At 37.1% G+C, this 19,587-nt stretch overlaps 1 protein-coding gene across 3 annotated transcripts in view; it reads right to left on the bottom strand.

The window, feature by feature from the left end:
- Positions 1-19,587, bottom strand: part of Il31ra (interleukin 31 receptor A) — a 105,986-nt gene that overhangs the window by 81,395 nt on the left and 5,004 nt on the right. For 2 of the 3 annotated variants that reach the window (XM_005392690.2, XM_013518468.1), the window contains exon 2: positions 1,181-1,415. The exons of the other annotated variant lie outside the window; for it this stretch is intronic. The gene's annotated coding sequence lies outside the window, so the exon portion shown is untranslated. The remainder of the gene's footprint in view (positions 1-1,180; positions 1,416-19,587) is intronic. 3 annotated transcript variants of the gene reach the window in all.

Here is a 19,587-nt window from a genome sequence, read left to right on the forward strand (position 1 = left end):
AAGTTGCTCAGTCCACCAGACGTAAGAATGTAAGACTGATAAAAGACAGTAACAAGTAATTAAAAAAAACCCATTAGAAATGGTGCAGCGCTTCACCATACAAAATGGTAGGAGTTCAACAATAGTTCTTATACTGCATATTGTTTTCAGATCAGTTGTTCTGATTACCCAATTCAAGCATGCAAAATTGGTCAAGTAAAAAGAAAATTTTAAGCAGTGACTGTTCTTTTCAGTAAACCACAGACATCAGCAATTCAACTATCCCAGCTATCTTTGTAAATACATATAAATTTTGTTTTTCATTTTTAAGAGAAAAGAAAAAAAAACAAAATAACATTTAATTTGTCTTTATATTTTGGGTTAAATTATATGAAATTGCCACTTTCGTATATCAAAAGCAGCCAAATATTGGCAATTCACCCTATAAAACAATAGTATCTTCACTTTTTAGATGAAGATATTGAGTATATACTTGCCCAAGATTAGATTAAGAGCTATCAGACAACTACCTTAGTTCTAATGTCTATAAACCCATTTGCAATATGGGCTGCTTTCAAACAAAGAATATTCTAGATGGCTAGAAACAGGATTAGCAAGAACACAACCACATGGTAACAGGGTCTATCACTGCCAATTACATCACCCAAATTATATCCTTTTCTAAAAAATCCCTGCAGAGTTAGAACATTATCTCTATCTCACTGATATGAAAATACTCAGAGATATCATGTCAATAGTTCAAAACTAATAGTTTATAAGAGGCATTAACAGGATTTAAACCATCTCTGCCTGATTCCAAGATTCTCCACTAAAACCATATGATAGCTTAGTGATTTATCCGCTCCCAGCTCTCCTGTCAGTAAACACCAATATCTACAAGTCTTTTCCTCTGACTCTCCTAGGTCTACTTTTCTCTAGGCTAGACTTTCCTGAAAGATGAGTCCACTACGTTCAGATATTTTCCTCAATACCTCTCTTCTAACCTTCATGACTTGCAATCCCCAACCTCGCATTTAAAAATGTAACTTGTTAAAAGATTAGAATCCCTGTACCTGGCAACAATGACTCTAAGGGTAATTTGTCATCATAGGCTCTGACTCAAATTTCACTGAAGACAGAAAATTACTCTTACATAGTAGAAAAAGAGGATTTGCGTATTACTAAGTGAGATAGCACTCACCTTCATGTACTAGGTGTTGTCCCACAGACGCCCTACTGATTCAAAAGATCTGCATCAAGGGCAACTCTATCCGCTCCAGCACATCAGGACAGAGAGGATGATTTGGACTTTATCCTCACAAAGACGGGTATTTCCTCTCCAGGTGTCTGAAGGCTTTTCATTTGCTTTTAAGCCCAGCCCAATTCAGAGTGGCACTCACCCACTCTTTGCTGGGAAATGGACTACATTCTTATAACTGAAACGAACAAACAAACAAATAATCATCTGCATCTGTTATATCACTCAATTTTAAAGAAAAAGTACCATGTGAAAGAACCTTAAATAACTGAAAGAATGATTAATTTTAAAGTTTGTTTAGAAAATCCACATGGTAATAGATGACATGCTGATAGTATCTTCAGCTCGAAAAAGAAATATGCAATCATGTAATTATCTTTAAACAAATAAGGAGTCAAAAGAAAGAAAATAATGGTAGCTACCTCTAAAAAGTATGCAACCATAAACAATTGCAATTGCAATTATACATGAAAATGTATAATTATTATATATATCTAAAGGAAAATTCACTGAATTAAGAGGTAAGAACCCCAACATAGCCACTAATAATGATGATTAAAAAACACTATGTGGATCTCTTATTATGACTCAAGGATAATAATAAGAACTTTAAATTAATTATCTCATTTAATTCTATGACACTGAAGTAACTTTATCCCTATTTTACATATAAAGAAACTAAGGCCAGGGGGCTGGGGATTTAGCTCAGCGGCAAAGCGCCTGCCTGGCAAGCGCAAGGTCATGAGTTCGGTTCCCGGTACCAGAAGAAAACCGAAACTAAGGCCAAAACAATTGGGATACTTTCCAAAGATAAGTGTCAGAGACAATCATCAAATCAAGGCAGCCTGACTCTGTTCTATAAGCAAAGGATTCATTTAGATGATTCCTGAGACCACCTTGAGTATTACAGTTTTTGCAGCCTTTCATAACTGAGAAAATCATGAATAAGCAGACTAGGAAGATTCTGTGTGAACCAATGTGAGAGTCAGAACCTCTAAGGAAACTCAGATGTAAGAGGGCCAGTTCACTTTGGAAGTTTTACTTCCAGGAGTACCACAAAGTTTTCACAGCCCTGATTGGGGGAGAATTCCTTCAGTCTTCTGCAGTGGGGAAGTGTAACCACTTAAAATGCATAAGAACATTCTCTTCTTAGCAAGGCCTGCCCTCAAGAGAAACTATCTCACCAGAGCCTAACCTAATGAGAGAAAGGAAATACCCAAGTACTTCTCTATTTTGTACCCCGAAGGAGGTTAAAAAAAAAAAAAAAAAGAGAGATAAGAAACAAAAAAAACAAGAATCATCTGTAAAGTTCGCAGTCCATGGAGCACAGGCTCACTAAAAGACAGACCTAATCCTGGAGCTTTAGAACACTTCCTGTCCGCACCCCACCTACACCATACCACTACATCACTAAAGGCCTATTTAACACATTTCCTTTTGCCTAGTACAACACACCTGCCTTTCAACAAAAAATTGTAAAGGCAAAAAATGCAGTTTAAAACAGCCAGTATCACAACCAGACCAATATGGCAAGGATCCTGGAATTATCAGACTATGACTCAAAATGACTATGATTAATTAATGTTAAGGGCTCTAATGGAAAAAGAAGAAATATGTAAGAACAAATGGATAGCATATGAGGACAGACGGAAATGTGGTGGTGGTTTTGTGGTGTAGGAGATCAAGCCCAGGCCCTTGCACACACTTGGCAAGCGTTATACTGCTGAGATATATCCCCAGCCGAAGGCATGGAAATTCTAAGGAAGAATAAAAAAGAAATGCTAGAAATCAAAAACACTGTCACAAAAACAAAGACTCTCCATGAGTTTCTAGTAGAACATTCCTTTTAACTGAATTTTTCATTTTCTATGTTTTTATTGACACGAGGACCCTCTACTTTTGTCTAATACTCAAATCATCCAGATTCTCAGTGATATATCCTGTGAGAGTGAATCCATCCTCTATATGACTAGTCTCTTCCTGGACCCAGACACAAAGGGGGTTTGGGAGTAGGCACTGGATCTAGCAGGAAGTGGGGGATAGCAGTAGATTTCTAGAAAGAATTTAACTCTAAAATGAATATCCTGAAGAAAGGATATCTTGCATACAGGATAGAGGGGAATGTGATTGTCTGTCCTCTCCAAATTAAGGATGGGCTTAAGTATAGATACATTTGTTGAAGGAGGTGCTTTCCCCCTGACAGCCTCCATCTCCCCTCTGAAATAGGAAAAACATCCTTCTGCTAAAACATCTCAGGACCATTGTAATGTTTTGAAATAGCTAATGAGAGAAATGTACTAGGGACCAGATCTTGCTGAGGAAAAGGACGGCTCAGTAGCATCCAGAATCCTACACTGCCAGGCGTGTGGTACATCTCTATAATCCCAGCACTCAGGAGGCTGAGACAGGAGGATCACTGTGAGTTTGAGGCTAGCCTGGATTATATAAGTGAGTTCAAGGCTGCACTACATAGTGAGAAGCTGCCTCAAAAAAATAGAAAAATTTGAATATTGTAATTGTTCAGAATTCAGTAATTCTAAATGCTTTTTCTTCTAAAGAATGGAACATTCTTTATTTTAGAATGATCATTGCTTTAAAAAAATTCTCATATTTCTGTAGCACTCACCCGATAACTTACATTTTTATATTATTTTAAGTGAATAGAACTATGGAGCTAGATCAAAACCTACTGTCCTAGCACTGCCTTAACTAGAGGTTGCAAATATGTTGCTGTTACTGTAGTGACTCCCTCCCTCTCTTGTAATAATCATGGCAATAGCTAATCACACACCAATCTGTAAATTAATAACCCAAATCCTTAAAGCTATAAGAATCAATGGTAGCCTTTCTCATCCAGGTTACCTGTGTGAACCACAAAACACAGAAGATATGTGACTATTCACTTTTACCAAGAACAGAACATAATTAGTACCATTTTAGATGTATAGAAGCTCATTTCATATCATATACACTAAATCTATATATAATGAATGCTTTAGGGGCATAGGATTTAAATCTCCCTCACAAAACCCCAGAAAGGTAAGCAGAAGAGCATTTAAAATTACTGAATCCTGAACAATGGCAATATTCTTTTTTTTTTTTTCTAGTTTTTAGAGGCAGTTTCTAACTATGTAATGCAGGCTGGCCTGGAACTCACTTATATAACCTAGGCTGTCCTCAAACTTACAGCGACCCTCCTGCCTCAGCCTCCCAGGTGCTAGGATTATAGACATGCACCACATGCCTGGCAATTACAATATTCTTTTTTTTTTAATTACAATATTCTTGAAATGCATTTGTGATCATATGAACAGAACCCCTGACTGATAATACTCCTTTAGATGAATAAATTCTGATTTCTTTGCAAACAAATGAATCTTTAAACTATATAGTTATTCCTTCTATAGTTCCCACCTCCAATTCCATACCTCTAAGAGGCAACAAGCCCATTTTCAGGGCGTGGAAACTTAATAGGTTAATCACAGAATGTAATTGTATTTCCCTTAACTCAAAAAAGAAAATTGTAGTAAAACGCCAAAACCTCTGTGTACATAATTCCACTTTGGTGAGAACAAGGATGCAAGTAAGGCACTTTAGCAGGGTTTTCTAAAATCTCCTTTCCTGAAATATAATATATTCATTTAAATTCTTTTTCATGGGAATACAAATGGACTCCATTACATTATTATGCCAAGAACTAATGTAATATCACTCTCTTGGAATTCCACAAACCTTTTAAAAATTTGCCTCATTATTTACTCTTCAAATATCTTTGTTTGAGTAAAGGAATAAAGGCAAATTCATTCCTGGAAATTAGCATCACCCTGATACCACCCTGATACCACCCTGATACTCAATAACAACAATGGCCAATCTCCTTAATGAACAGATGCAAAAACTCTCAACAAAATACTGGTAAACAGAATGCAACAAATCATTAAAAAAACCTATATCATGACCATGTTGGCTTCATCTCAAGGATGAAGGATGCTTCAACATATGTAAATTAATAAACAACACATCACATAAACAGAAGCAAAGATAAAAATCACACAATTATCTCAATAGATTAAGAGAAAGCCTTTGACAAAATCCTCCATTTATGATAAAAAAACTGAAGAAAATAGGTATAGAAGGACCTTATCTCAAATGGACAAAAATCATTTATGATAGACCTACTGCTAATATCACACTAAATGGAGGGGGAGCTATCCCTCTAAAATCACACACATCTTGAATATGTAAGGAACTGGAAAAAATGACAACACAAAATAGAAGTCCCAGTCAAAAATTTGACAGTTGAAATAACACTTCTCAAAAGAAAAAGCATAAATTGTCAATAAATACATGAAAAAACGCTCATCATCTTTGATCATTAGAAATGCAAATCAAAACAACACTGAAATTCCATTTACTCCAGAAAGAAATGCTATCATTACAAACTCAAAACCAACAAATGCTGGCGAGACTGTAAGGAAAAGGGAACTCTTTTACATTGCTGGAAATGTAACTTGATACAACCACTATGAAAATAAACTTGCCTCAGTAAACTAGAGATTTCATTTGACACAGCTACACCTCTTCTGGATATCTTCCTGAAAAGTAGACATCATATTACAGCAATATGTTCATACTCATGTTAACACCAGCACAATTCACAAAAGCTAAATTTTGGATGCATCCCATATGAGCATCAACAGATGAATGGAGAGGGAGGAGAGAGGCAGAGAGGCAGAGAGAGAGAGAGAAAGAGAAAGAGAGAGAGAGAGAGAGACAGAGGGTAATTTTGAGTCATTTGTAGGAAAATATATGCATTTTTAGACCACAGTGCTAAGTGAAATAAATCCAACACATAGACTTAAATATTGCATGGTTTCCCTTATATGCAAAACCCAAAATATAAATAACTTAAAGAACAAAATAAAAGAGAGATGATAGGAAACAGGGAAGTAGACTTTGTGGAGATAGGGAGGGGACTGAGAACCAGAGGAGAAGGAAGTACTAGGAGGGAAGGTGGAGGTAAAAATGATTAACATGTGAGTACGTATGTATCAATTTCCCCAAGATGAATGCAATTATTATATATTGCAAACATATACTAATAGATAATTTTTTAAAATGCTATATTGGACACACACACATACACACACACACTTTCAGACCCATGAATAGAAAAATATATACTTAGGCTTTGTTGCATCTGTCTCTGAATTCAAGTTCTCCTTCTGCCTACTCCTGCTTCCCATCACTCCCTTCAGTGAGCACTGATAAGCCCTAGTCATTTGTAGGAAAATCCCCCAAAGCCCCAAAGTAAAGCAACCCCAAAATCCCCAAAGTAAAACAACCACAAAACCTTTCTATAGTGCATTCTTTAACTTCAGTGCTCAGGAAGACTGCATTTTTGGACCCCATTACACACAGCCATTTAAAAGGTCCTAAGACTGCAGTTCAGAAGAAAGAACTAGAGCTAAGTAATGGAGAAAATGCCACTTCTTGATACTGACATACTGGTCTACAGCAATCCTCTAGGGTGTGTTGAACATCTTATAAGAGAGTTCATTACCCATGTGGGCTTAATCATAGAGCAGGTGGCATGGTATGGTGACCAGATGGAAGAGATTGTAGCCTTCCATAAGCAGGGCTGGTCACAAAATAAAACTGTTGAAGTAAATGCAAACAAGATAAATTCTCACAGAATACAGAGGGAAAGATCAAAGGAATTGAGAGGAGAAAAAGAGAGATGCAAGGGGCCTATCCAAGAGATATCATCTATGTGTAATAGGAATACTTGAAACAGAGGACAAAGCAAATGATGCTGAAACCATAATTAAGGAACTAACTGAAGAAATCTTTCCAGAATTGAAGAACAAAATAGGCTTGCAAATGAAGAAGGCTCACAGGGTACCTTTAAAATTTAATGAGAAGAAAAAAAAATCAGTGAGAAGAAAGCAATACTTAGACATATCCTCATAATTTTTTTAAAAATTTCATGGATAAAGAAAAATTTTGCAAGTCTCCAGACAGTGAAGCAAATTACTATAAAGGGGTAGAAGTCAGACTGACCTCAGGTTTTCCTTTTGTGATTCTAAATACCAGAAAACAGAAAATGTCTATAGAGTTTAAGGAAAAATAATTTTGAACCAAGAATTATATACTCTACCAAGTTAGTTTTTGCGTATGAAGACAACTGGAGGACATTCTCAAACACTAAGGGCTTAGGAAAGTATATGGACCAAAATACCTTCTCTGAAATCTTTACCAAATGGTCCAGTACCAAAGGACTGAGTGCTGAGCCAAACAGATAGCAACTTCTCATCCTTAATAAATTGGGAAGGTAGATTCTTGGGATAGACACAAAGACCAAGAACCAGCTACACCTAGAAGACATCTCTGAAGCATAGCAATTTCCTAGGGAAGACTAGATACTAGTGATAAAGCTATCTAGCATAAGATATCTACAAACAGCAACACAAAAAAATAAAATAAAATAAAAAATCACAAGACAATGAAGCAAAATGCAACCCCAGATCTCCAGCCCACCAAGGACAAGTGCAAAGCACAGTGAGATAGAGGAAATTGGAAGCCACCTACTGGAACTCTCTGAAATGATAGGAGCAGAAGGGAAAAAACCAAATGGATGAGGCTATAGAAAAAACAATCTCTTAGGGAAAAAAAAAAAAAAAAAGAATCAGTGATCAAAATGAAAGACATTAGAGTAGACACAGATAAAAATAGAGGACCTTAGGAAAATGAGGGAAACCATGAATGCTCAAAATAGGAAAGAAATAAAATCCATGAAACAGAGGCAAACAGAAATGCAGGAGAGTAAAAATTCCATTGAAAGTATACACAACAGACTGAATAAAGGGAAGGATAGAATATCAGATCCGAAGGTAAGATTTTGGTTAGTGACCACAAAAAGAAAAATATCTTTAAAATAGCAATGGACCATGAAAAATCAATCCAACAGCTGTAAGATGAAGCAAAGAAGAACAACATAAGATTGAATGGAGTCAATGAGAAAGCCTGAGATAGCACAAATGCCATAAGAAAACTCTTTGTGGAAGTAATAGCAGAAAATGTCCCAAACATGGATAAAGAATTTGACATACAAATAAGTGAAGCATATAGAAGTCTAAATAGTCATGACCAAAATAAATCTACACAAAAGCTTATAAAAATGAAAGTTCCAGAAATTCAGCATAAGAACAGAATACTAGAAGTGGTTAAAGAAAAGAAACAAATCATCTACAAAGGAAAGCCCACCAGAATCACAGCAGACATCTCAACACAAACCCTCAAATCAAGGAGAGCTTGCAGTGAGGTATTTCAAGACTTAAAGGAAAATAAACTCCAACCCAAATTGATGTAACCCATAAAACTATCTTTTAAAATTAAAATGGAAAAACAAGACACTTAGATGACCCACAACAACTGAAGAAATTCACAACAATCAAACCAGCTCTCCAAAATGCTCTGACAAATATTTTGGAAAGAGATAATGAAGGCCACAATTCCAAGAACATCAAGAAACCAGCAGGCAAGGCAAGCAATTAAACAGATGGGAAAACAGAAAATCAACAACAGGAAAATAATATGAGAAGGATAAGCTAATATATATCAGTTACAATCATCAATGTAAATGATCTCAATTCACCAATCAAAAGAAATAGACTGGGAGAATAAATCAAGAAGCAAGACTGCATACTGCATACAAAAAATATTTAACTCAAAAAGAAATTCATAAACTGAAAATCAAAGGATGGAAAACAATACTCCATGTGATAAGAACCCAGATAAAAGCAGGGATAGCTATTCTATTTACAACTTGGTCTCAAATATTTGTTTTGCATTAAGCTCCATAAATATGCAGCCAGTCCTGTCTATGGGTCTGGTTCTTGATGAGGAGTGCTAATCAGAATCACCTAAGAAGACCTTTCCCAAATTCATTTGCCAGCCATACCTAGAATTTATTACTGCAATTTGTATTACTTCATCTCTACTGAGAGATGCATTTTCTGTAATGCTTCCTTCCCTTGTCACATCCTACCTCTCCTGTTCTGTCTCCTGGCACAAAGGATGAAAGTTATGCTCATGGCTATGATTAGATTATGATTATGATTATGCTCATGTATCATTAAGAATCAATGGGATTCTGACACTATCAGCCAGCAATAATTGACGTGTTCTCACACATTCACTCCTTGTTCTAGTACAAGTCCCTTCTCCGGAAAGGCTTATATTATCAGTGGACTGTTATACATATTTACTACAAAATCTAAAGAGTCATGACCAAATCTAGAAGTGCTACTAAGGGGAGACTTTCCAGACTAAATGGGCTTCAAACAGTGCTGTAGTTTGGGTTTTAAGTGTCCCCCAAACATTTGGTAAAGAATTGTTCCCCCAGAGTAGTGCTACCTGGAGGTGGTGAAGCTTTTAGAGAGGGAAACTAGGGGAAGGTCTTTAGGTGGTTGGGGGGATACTTGGCCCCCTCCTCCCTTTCACTCCCTGTCTCTGAGGTGAGTAGCTTTGATCTGTCATGCACCCTAGACACGTCTTGGTCATGTCGCCTTGCCACGGGTCTAAATGCAACAAGGTCAAGCAATCGTGAGTTGGAACCTCCAAAACTATAAGCCTAAGTTAATATTTTCACTTTTTAAATCAATCAGGTATTTTTAATAATGACAGAAAGCTGGTTGACACAAACAGAATTTCAGCAAAAGAAGGAAATGTGGCTCTAGAGTGAAATCATTTTGGGTAAAGCAGAGGGGCTGCACCCTAAAACACAGGGGCAAAGGAGGCTTTGGGGAGCGGAAAGGGTTTTTTTTTTGCTTTGTTTTGTGTTTTTCCCAAGCTAAAACAGAAAGCTCATCCTGGAAAGATCTTTCTATACCTCAAGTGCTAGAAGACTGTGTCTCATTAATCTGATGACTATTAGAAAACATTGTGAGTCTCAAAGAAAGACAAAACAACATTCCAATGACATTTTAGAAGGATAATTTATTGGAAATAGCCATTATATTAATAATAACCATAATTATTACAAATTATACCCTAAAAGTAAGAGTGCTCAACATTCTGTTCCCTCCTTTCTTGATATACTTTTTTAAAAAATCTGTCTTCTTGTGACAGTCCCTCACTTAATAAATACCAAATGAGGCATGCGGATAAAAGTGCTAATGTAGTACAGGAAGGCTCCCCAGGGGGCACTGAGCTAAGTACATTTCTGCAAGGGCTCCATAACTCTCAGGAGAGGTTTTCCTTAATTCAGTGCCATGCTTTGCCATATCAGAATCAAAGCATTCATTTTCTTCAAATTCTTCTCTGGGCAATTCAGATAGCAGATGCCACCTATCTATCTTCTCATGGAAGGATGACAGAATCAAAGCCAAAAGTTTATTAAGACCAAAACTCCTACCAGGGAAGAGCTTTGCCATGGAGAATACCCACTACTTTGGACACTAACCCATGAGGCCAGAACAAGGATAGATCACACAGTGGTAACTGAAATCTTCTGCAGATCATTCCTTGGAAGTCTGCAGGATTTGTGGGGTGGAGGGGGAGGGAGACTTAACTTAATACAAAGTAAATTCTGTCACAAACTGGACCAAAAGAGTTGATCTAAAACATACTTTATTTATCTTATAAGTCCAGACTAAGTCCAGATAAAAATCAAGTTGTGAGTCTAATTAGTGTAGAAGAGAATACAAACACAGCCTTTACAATGAGTGGTGTGTTTATTATATTTGATGTCAACAAATCAACCTTGGCCAAATAGAGCTGAAGCCCAGAAAACAGACTCAAGCTGCAATTTAACAAAGAATTTTGAAAGAGTGAAAAAAAAGTTGACATAAATAGTAATTATATTTTGCCATATGAATAAATTAAAAAGCTGAAATATTTATGCAAAGAAAAGTTATTCTGAAGACACTAAATATATAGATGTTAATCAAATTGGGATGAAGTTTTCTTTCTTGGCAGAACTGTAAACTCTATGTGTACTTTTATCTTGTTCTCATAACATGTTTGTGTTAGTGAATTCAGACCCAGAACCTTGTGCATGCTGGGGAAAGTGCTCTAACTAAAATGGGGACTTTTGTTATTTTTGGAATATAATCTTATTTTTAAAATTTTATTTATTTATTTTTGGCTTTTTGAGACAGGGTCTTACTATATAGGTCAGGCTATCTTTGAACTCACTATGTAGCCCAGCCTGGCCTCAAACTCATGGTAATCCTCTTGCCTCAGCCTCCCAAGTGCTGGGATTACAAGCATGTGCCACTATACCTGGCTATGATCTTTAAGATTTCTTATATTTGTGTTTATGGAGACTATTTTTTGCTTATTCAATGTTATAGAAAACTGAATTTGGACTGTGCATGAATATAAAACAACTACAAGAGAACATCATTTTCATCTTAATAGTAGCCAGATAATATATAAAACTTTTTTCAGCCTGTCAAAGTGCTGGAGTCACAAGGTAACCAACAAAATTAATTCTAAAGAAGAACAAGTGCCTGCCAGGAGGGATGGAACAGTTTCTCCTTTAGCAAGCATAGACCACCAGACAAGCTGGCAGTGAAACTTGTAATTCTAAAGCAAACATGTGTGTTTCAAATAGTAGGCAGACCCAAATGCAAAGACTTTCTTTGCCAGGGTCATCCAATAAGTGCTCACAAGAAAGATTAGGGCAGGGAAGGAGACCTAACCTCTCTCAGCACAACCTCACTCCCCAGTGGGTCAGAGGAGCAGGATGTGATCAGTCAGTAGGGTAGAGGCCAAGGTCCTGGCAATCTCAGAGGAGAGGCACATTCCCGTAGGAAAAAATAAAAGCAAAACCCATCTACTGAGAGTAAGCGGGAAGTGTTCTTAATTTTTCACTTGGGGAATGTAAAAGCAAAAGCCCTCTGCTCTTGGGAAAACAATGATTCCTCACCTATTTCCAGAAGTTTGTTACTACAAAGAGAAACAAAGCTCGCTAACCCAAGACCAACTACAGACTGAAGGTACAGTTTGACTGCTAAGTAGAATATTCCTATTGTTGTGTAACCCTCTCCCCTAAACATGGGTCAGTTATATGACTTAACCAACAGAATGTAGCAGAAGCAATACTACACCAGTTCCAGATCTAAAATTTATGAAGTTTTGTCAGCTTCCACACTTGCATTACTGGTAGCTCTGAGATGACATGTAAGAAATAAGGCTATCTGCTACACAGCACCCATGGAGAGAATATGTGGACAGAGTAGGTGAAGCAGAGTCCCTAATACTACAGAGAATCAAGAGACTAGCCAACCAAAAGAACCAAGATCACATGTTAAGTTCCAGTTAAGTTATTCTAGCCAGTCCCCAACCATTGGATCATCCTAGCTGATATACCACATATGTGACTGAAGAAGCCAGTTTGGACATTTTAACTTAGCAGACATCACAGAATAATGATAAGCCATCCTGTTCTGTCTTGCATTAATTCCTATCCCACAAAACCATAAGTGTTAGTCAGGTTTTTTATCACAATAACAAAATATCTCTGGCAACTAACTTTATAAAGAGTAAAGGTTTATTTGGCTTGCTCACAGTTTTGGAAGTTCAAAGTTACAAACTGAGCGGTCCTATTGGTTTGGCCTCTGATGAAGCAGCAGGTGGTGGCACATCATGGAAGGAACACATTTTAATTTCTTGTTTTTATGCTATTACAATAGAAGGATGAAAATTTGACTGTCAATGATTTCTGAGCTGTCTTTTAATCCACTACCCCACCAACACCTGGCTTCTCAGCTCTCCCCATTCACCTGAGCACCTGACACTACTCAGGTCAGGCAGAACATAGTAAAGCAATTTGAGCAGTTATAGTTTAGATCTAAAATGTCCCCTAAAAGTCTCACATTCAGGGTGGAGTGTGGTCACAGGTGGCAGGTTACTAGGTCATGATTGGCAAGGGTATATTCTAATGCCTGGCTCCTCCTTTCTCTTTACTTCCTGGCCACCATGTGATGAACAGTTTTTCTCCACCATGCCATTCTGTCATGCTGTTTTTTCATTGGAGTCAGCCAACCATGGACTAAACCCACTGAAACTGTGAGTCAAAAGTAAATCTCTCCTTCTTTAAATTGTCAGGTACAATGAAGTCCCCAACTTACTAACGCTCAAGTTGTGAACTTTCACAGACTCACTTTGTTGAACTTACAAATGAATTAGACATACAAACATTTTCCCAGAACAGAACTCATTCATAAATTGGGAACTTATGAACAAACCTATGAATGTTCTTTCAAAATGGAATTCATTTGTAAGTCAGAGACCTACTCTATTTACAACCAGTAACAGGAAATTGTCCAAAACAAAAATTAGTACCAGAAGTGGGTCACTGCTGTAACTGTACATGAACATGTTGTATAGAAGCCTTTATAAAAGTCTTTTGGTTTGCTGAAATGTTTGGTAAGGTTTGGAGATGCTAGCTAGAGAAGCCTTAGAATGCTGTAAGTTGAGCTTTATGGGAGATTCTGATCAAAGCTCAGATCAGAATGTTGATAGAAATTTGGACAGCAAAGACCAGGTTCATGAAGTTTCAGATGAGAACAAGGAGTCTAACAGAAACTAGACTACAGGCAATGCATGTTTCATTTTTGCAAAAAAGAAACAAACAAAAAACCTATGTTTTTGCCATGTCCTAAGACTTTGTGTATAACTGAATTTAAGACTGGCAGATTAAATATAGCAGAAGATATTTTAAGTCAGCCCAACATTCAGGCTGTGGCATGGTACTGCTGACTGCTTTTAGCAAAATCAAGAGGAAACAACAGAGCTGGATGCTTTGAAAAGTTTATAGTTTTGCCAGAAAGGAATGGCCTGTGAAGTTGGGGCAAAGGACAGCACGTTGCTAAAAAAAAAAAATACCATTAAAAAGGAGGCAAGTACTTTGCATGGGGACAATAAGAAAGATGCTGTAAAGGCATCAGCACAACCCTACCTATCAGCAGCACAAGGATGCAAAACTGTAAAGTTTTTAGAAGAGTCCCCAGGATGCCTACTCACTCAGGGGCACCTAGGAAAGTGTATTGCCAACTTTAGCCATTTAGATACTAAGAAGCTACTGCAGCCATGGTCCAAGGGGGACTGGCTGCTGTTCAAGCTGGCAGCCAACCCCGACATCTCCCTGCTGGTTTTTCAGGTATGTAAAATGCAAGAGTTATGGGGTTATAGAGGCGCCACTCAGATTTTAGAGGATAATCAAGGAGACAAGGGGAAAATCTATGACAGGATCACAGTCCTTGCTAGGAACTCATGAGAGGCAATACATGAAGCTGTGAGAGTAAAGTCAAAGGTGTAGTGGAGACCAGATGTTAGAGATGCCAGGAACTGGGAGACATGATGAAGACTGGGCTGTACAGGGTTAAATTTCTAAACACAGGGACCTCTGTCTGTTTTGGAAAAGAGCATATGGATAGTGCTCTGAAGTCAAGATACCACCACAGCTGAAGCAGCCAAGGACACAGGCTGCTGACACTCCCTATTCTAGAGCAATAAAGCTGCCAACCTTAGAGATCAAACAGTTCTCTTAACTGGCAAAATTTACTGCTTGGGGAAGTCTTGGAACTAAATTCCCAAGGTCCTGCTCAGTTCCCACACTGGTCTCAGTATTCCTCTTCCTTTGTTTAAATACCAAATAAATAAGAGCTGCCTGGTGAAATCCTTTGTTTCAACTCCCAGAGAGCCTTTACTCCCAAAAGAATTTTGACCTTCCTGGAGCCCCAAAATTCATACTACTGGCTTCTTTTATTTAAGCTGTTTGCCATCCACTCATTTAGGAGATTGAGGCTAGGCCAAGCCCCCAACAGAGACATGCTAAGGAAAGCCACATGTGGGGATCAGAACCACCCCAAGAAAGAGGCCATGTGGCAGCCAGCAATGCTAGAGGGATAGCCCTCTAGAGCTCTTATCTCACCACAACCTGGCCTGAGTGCCAGACATAGAACGCCAGGGTTTAATGTTTTGCCCTGTTAGGTTTCAGCCTTGCTTTGATCCAATTCTTTACTATGCTCCTATCTCTCTTTTTGAATGAGAATGTTGACCCCATGCCATTGTACATTGGAAGTATATAACTTTCTTTTCAATTTTTATAGGAGTTCACAGGTGAATTGTCTAGAGTGTCAGAGAAGACTTTGTACTTGGACTTTTCAGCAATGCTGAAATTGTTAAGACTTTGGCAACTGCTACAGATAGACTAAATGTATTTTGCATCACGAAATGGACTTGACCCTTTGGGGATTAGAGGTAAAATGTTACGCTTTAATCTAAAAGGCCCCCCAAAAGTCTCATGTTTAGAGGTAGGGCCTGGTTGGGAGGAACAGCCTGTAGATTCACATTTAAATAACAAAATATTCGGTTCTTACAACATGGGAAAAGTAATTAAGGGCTTAATGAAGATAAACAAAACTACCTTAGAAACCATATATCGAAAGATTGCAAAGCCACAGGACAGAATGAACCTGGGTTCCTCCATAACCACTGAAGAAGTCACCTACCTACCAGACCCTCCTTGGAGAGTCAACTGAGCAAAAACCATAGATTTATTTGTTAAACTACTGCAGTAGGGGATTTGTAACAGCAACAATTGTCACCTGAAAGATAAGTAATCACTAGGGAAACACAAATTAAAGCTAGAGCAAATTGCTACAATTAAAAACACTGACAGCCAGCCGTGGTGGCACATGCCTGTAATTCCAGCATTTGGGAGGCTGAGGCAGGAGGATTACTGTGAGCTCAAGGCCAGCTGGGTTATGTAGTTAGTCTAAGGACAACCTGATGTACATGATGAGACCCTGTCTCAAAACAAAACAAAACAAAACAAACAAACAAACAAAAAACCACTGACAATACTAAGTTTGATGGAATAAAGTGGGATAATCTCATATCAGTGGCTATGTTATGTAATACAACCATTTTGAATACTCTTGGGCTTTTTAGAGTTAAAATATGCCTAGATCGAGCAATTCCACTCCTAGATATATGCTACAGAATTGACAATTTTCATTAACCAAACACTTGTGCAAGAACAATCATAGCTTTTTTCCTATAGTCAAACCTGGAGACATTCCAAATGTCCATCAACAGAGGACTGGAAAAAAAATTGTAGCTTGTAGCCAAGCTCAGTGGTACATGCTTATAATCTCAGATACTTGGGAGGCTGATACAGGAAGGTCACAAGACCACAGTCATCTTGGACAACTGAGACTGTCTCAAAAATAAAAATAAAAGTGGTAAGATTGTAGCTCAGTGGTAGGGCATCTGCCTAGAATGCATGAGGCCCTGGGTTTAATTCTCAGTACCAAAGGAAAAAAAAAAATGTTATATATTCAAAAGATAGAATAGTAATAATAATAAAAAAGAATGATAGGGGCTGGGGATTTAGCTCAGCGGCAAAGCGCCTGCCTGGCAAGCACAAGGTCGTGGGTTCGGTTCCTGGTACCGGAGAAAAACAAAAAAAAAAAAAAAAAAAGAATGAACTATTGATGTGGAAAATGTAGATCAATCTCAGATATACTGATGAACAAAAGAAGCCAGACACAAAAGATGGCAGACTCTATGATTCCATTTATATGACATTCAAAAGCAGGTAAATCCAATTTATGGTGAAAATAATCAAAGCAAGAGTTGAAAGCAGGGCAAGAGGGAACTGTCTAGGTGACAAAAATGACCCATATCTTGATTTGGGTGATGGTTATAGGAAGTGCATATAGATAAAAATTTAAACTGTATACAGATTTGTACATTTTAGTATATGTAAATTTTATTGCATTTTCCTTTTTAAATTTTACCTATTTATTTGTGTGGCCCTGGGATTGAGCCCAGAGCCTTATGTACGCTAAGCATATACTCTGAGACTGAGCTACATCCCCAGCCCCTGTAAATTTTATTTCAAAATAAAAAAATGAACTTTCCCAAGATCACACAATTAGTAATGGGACTGAAACTTTGATCAATCTAAGTCACTTCTCTAGAGTTTGCTTTCCTAATAAATTATAATGTATATGAAGATGAGAATACTATAAGAAACTTTTTTCTAAAGTGATCAACATCACACTCTGAATGCATTTAATCATAGTACCCATGTTACAATAAACTACTTTTTGGAGCACAGATGCATTCTAAATCCTACTTAGTCTTAACTTGCAGACACAGCAGTAACAATTTTGTTTGTAGATTTGAAATAAATTATTGGAACCAAATTTTCTTTCTCAAATGTCTTCTAACCTCATTAAAATACCTCAGCTGAAGAACATGTTAAGATGAAACTATCAGAAAATACATTGCAACACCTAATTGGCAAGAACACATTGGGAAGTAACTTTTGCTCATTAGCATCCTGGATTATCATGAAATAAATCTCCAGTGATAGAAACTCTTAAGACCGATGACACAATTGATAGATGATGTGTATAGTAAGATGCCAAAATGATAAATTACCAAGCATCAATCACACATGTGACACTCAAAGGGTAAAATGTATTTTTGCTGGAGATTCAAACATTCCATCTGGAAATGGGGCCACTCACTTGTTTCTCTATAATCAGTTAATATTGATAAAGCAACTAATGCAATAACAGAATAAGATCTGAGAACTGTCATTCAGCTCTGGCACCCACATCTTTCTATAGATCTGCTTCTAAAGGAAATATTTTATGTGAATGTATGGAATATATTGCTTTATCAGATGGAAGATGAAGGGGGAAATCTAGTTACTGTCTTCCTTTTACATGTAAGCAACCCAGGGTCTAAAGCTGATCGCTGATATGCTAGACACCATATAAACTGGCAAATAAAGTCAATGTTAAAACTATTCCCACTAGTTATTATGAAGCATCGTGTTGACATTATATGTGCTTCTCTTCTTATACATAAAAGTTCTTCAATTAAAGTATTTTGATTTCTGTTGAGAATTTTTAAACCTCCCACATAAAAATAATCAAGTAAAAAAAAACCCATATGATTTTGGCATAAACCAGACAATGGAAAAAGTTCTAGAAATTATCCCATATATATTTGGGCAAGTAATTTTCAACAGACATTAAAAAGCTGTTTAACAATAAAAAAGATACTGTTTTTAAATAATGCCATAACAACTGAATACACATGTTAGAAAACAAGATTTCAATATAAATAGCAGATATATATTAACCAAACTTTAGAGAAACATTAACAAACATCAAAACTTGTTTTGATCTTAAAATTATAATACCATAAATCTTTGATAATGTTGACAACTATCTCTTCATTAAATATCTTTATAAAAATAAGTAGACATATCCAGAACTTTGGGATAAATCTGTATCTTCAGAAGGGTAGAGAAAGCTGTGAATGGTTGCAAACACCTGTAATCCCAGCACTCTAGGAGGATGAGGCAGAAGGACTGCAACCCCAGCATGGGCAATTTATGACTTAGACTCTGTCTCAAAATTTTACAAAGACTGAGAATGTAGTTGAGTACAAAAGCCCTGGGTTAAATCATCACTACCACCAAAAGAGAGAAAAAGAAAGAGTGAGAGCAAGTTATTTTTGTTCCTGAATGATGAAAACAGAATCCCACAGAAATGAGACTAAATCCAGAAAACACTAAGTGATGGAGAAAAAAAATCTTTAAGGATACCCCAGAGAAAAATAAATTACTGGCAAGAATCATGCCCTGAGTTTGATTCCAGGTACCAAAAAAAAAAAAAAAAAAGTAAATTACAGATGCCCTATTTTAATTTGATTTTTTAATTAAATTATAGTAAAATACTCCCGGAAGAATGGCTATCATTAAGAAATCAAACAATAAATGCTGGTGAGGCTGTGTGGGGAAAAAAGAACCCTTCTATGTGGTTGGTGGGAATGTAACCTAGTACAACCATTATGGAAATCAGTATGGAGATTCCTCAAAAAACTAAAACTAGAAATTCCATGCCCTAACTATTCCCCTTCTCAATATCTTCCCCAAAGAGTTGAAGACATTCATATTGTAGCATTACTTATATACTCATGGTTATAGCGGCACAACTCATAACAGCTAAATCTTGGAAGCAGCCTGTATATGTTATGGTTCATATCTAAAATGTCCCCCAAAGCCTCATGTACTCAGAGATGGAGCTTTTTGGAGTGTTGATGTAGATTATCTTAGTTACTTCTCAATGCTGGAACAAAATATCTGACACCCACAAGTTGAAGGAGGAAAGCGTTTTTTTAACCTCATAGTTTGTAGAGGTTTCGTGTCAAGAACCCCTGCAGTGGACCCCAATCTTCAGAAAGGCAAAAAGAAAGAGCAAGAGACAAAATGGCAATGCGACAGGGATCTGGCATGACCAATTGTGCAC

This window comes from Chinchilla lanigera, unplaced genomic scaffold (genome assembly GCF_000276665.1).
Source record: "Chinchilla lanigera isolate Chin_1 unplaced genomic scaffold, ChiLan1.0 scaffold00045, whole genome shotgun sequence".
Lineage (NCBI taxonomy): Eukaryota > Metazoa > Chordata > Mammalia > Rodentia > Chinchillidae > Chinchilla > Chinchilla lanigera.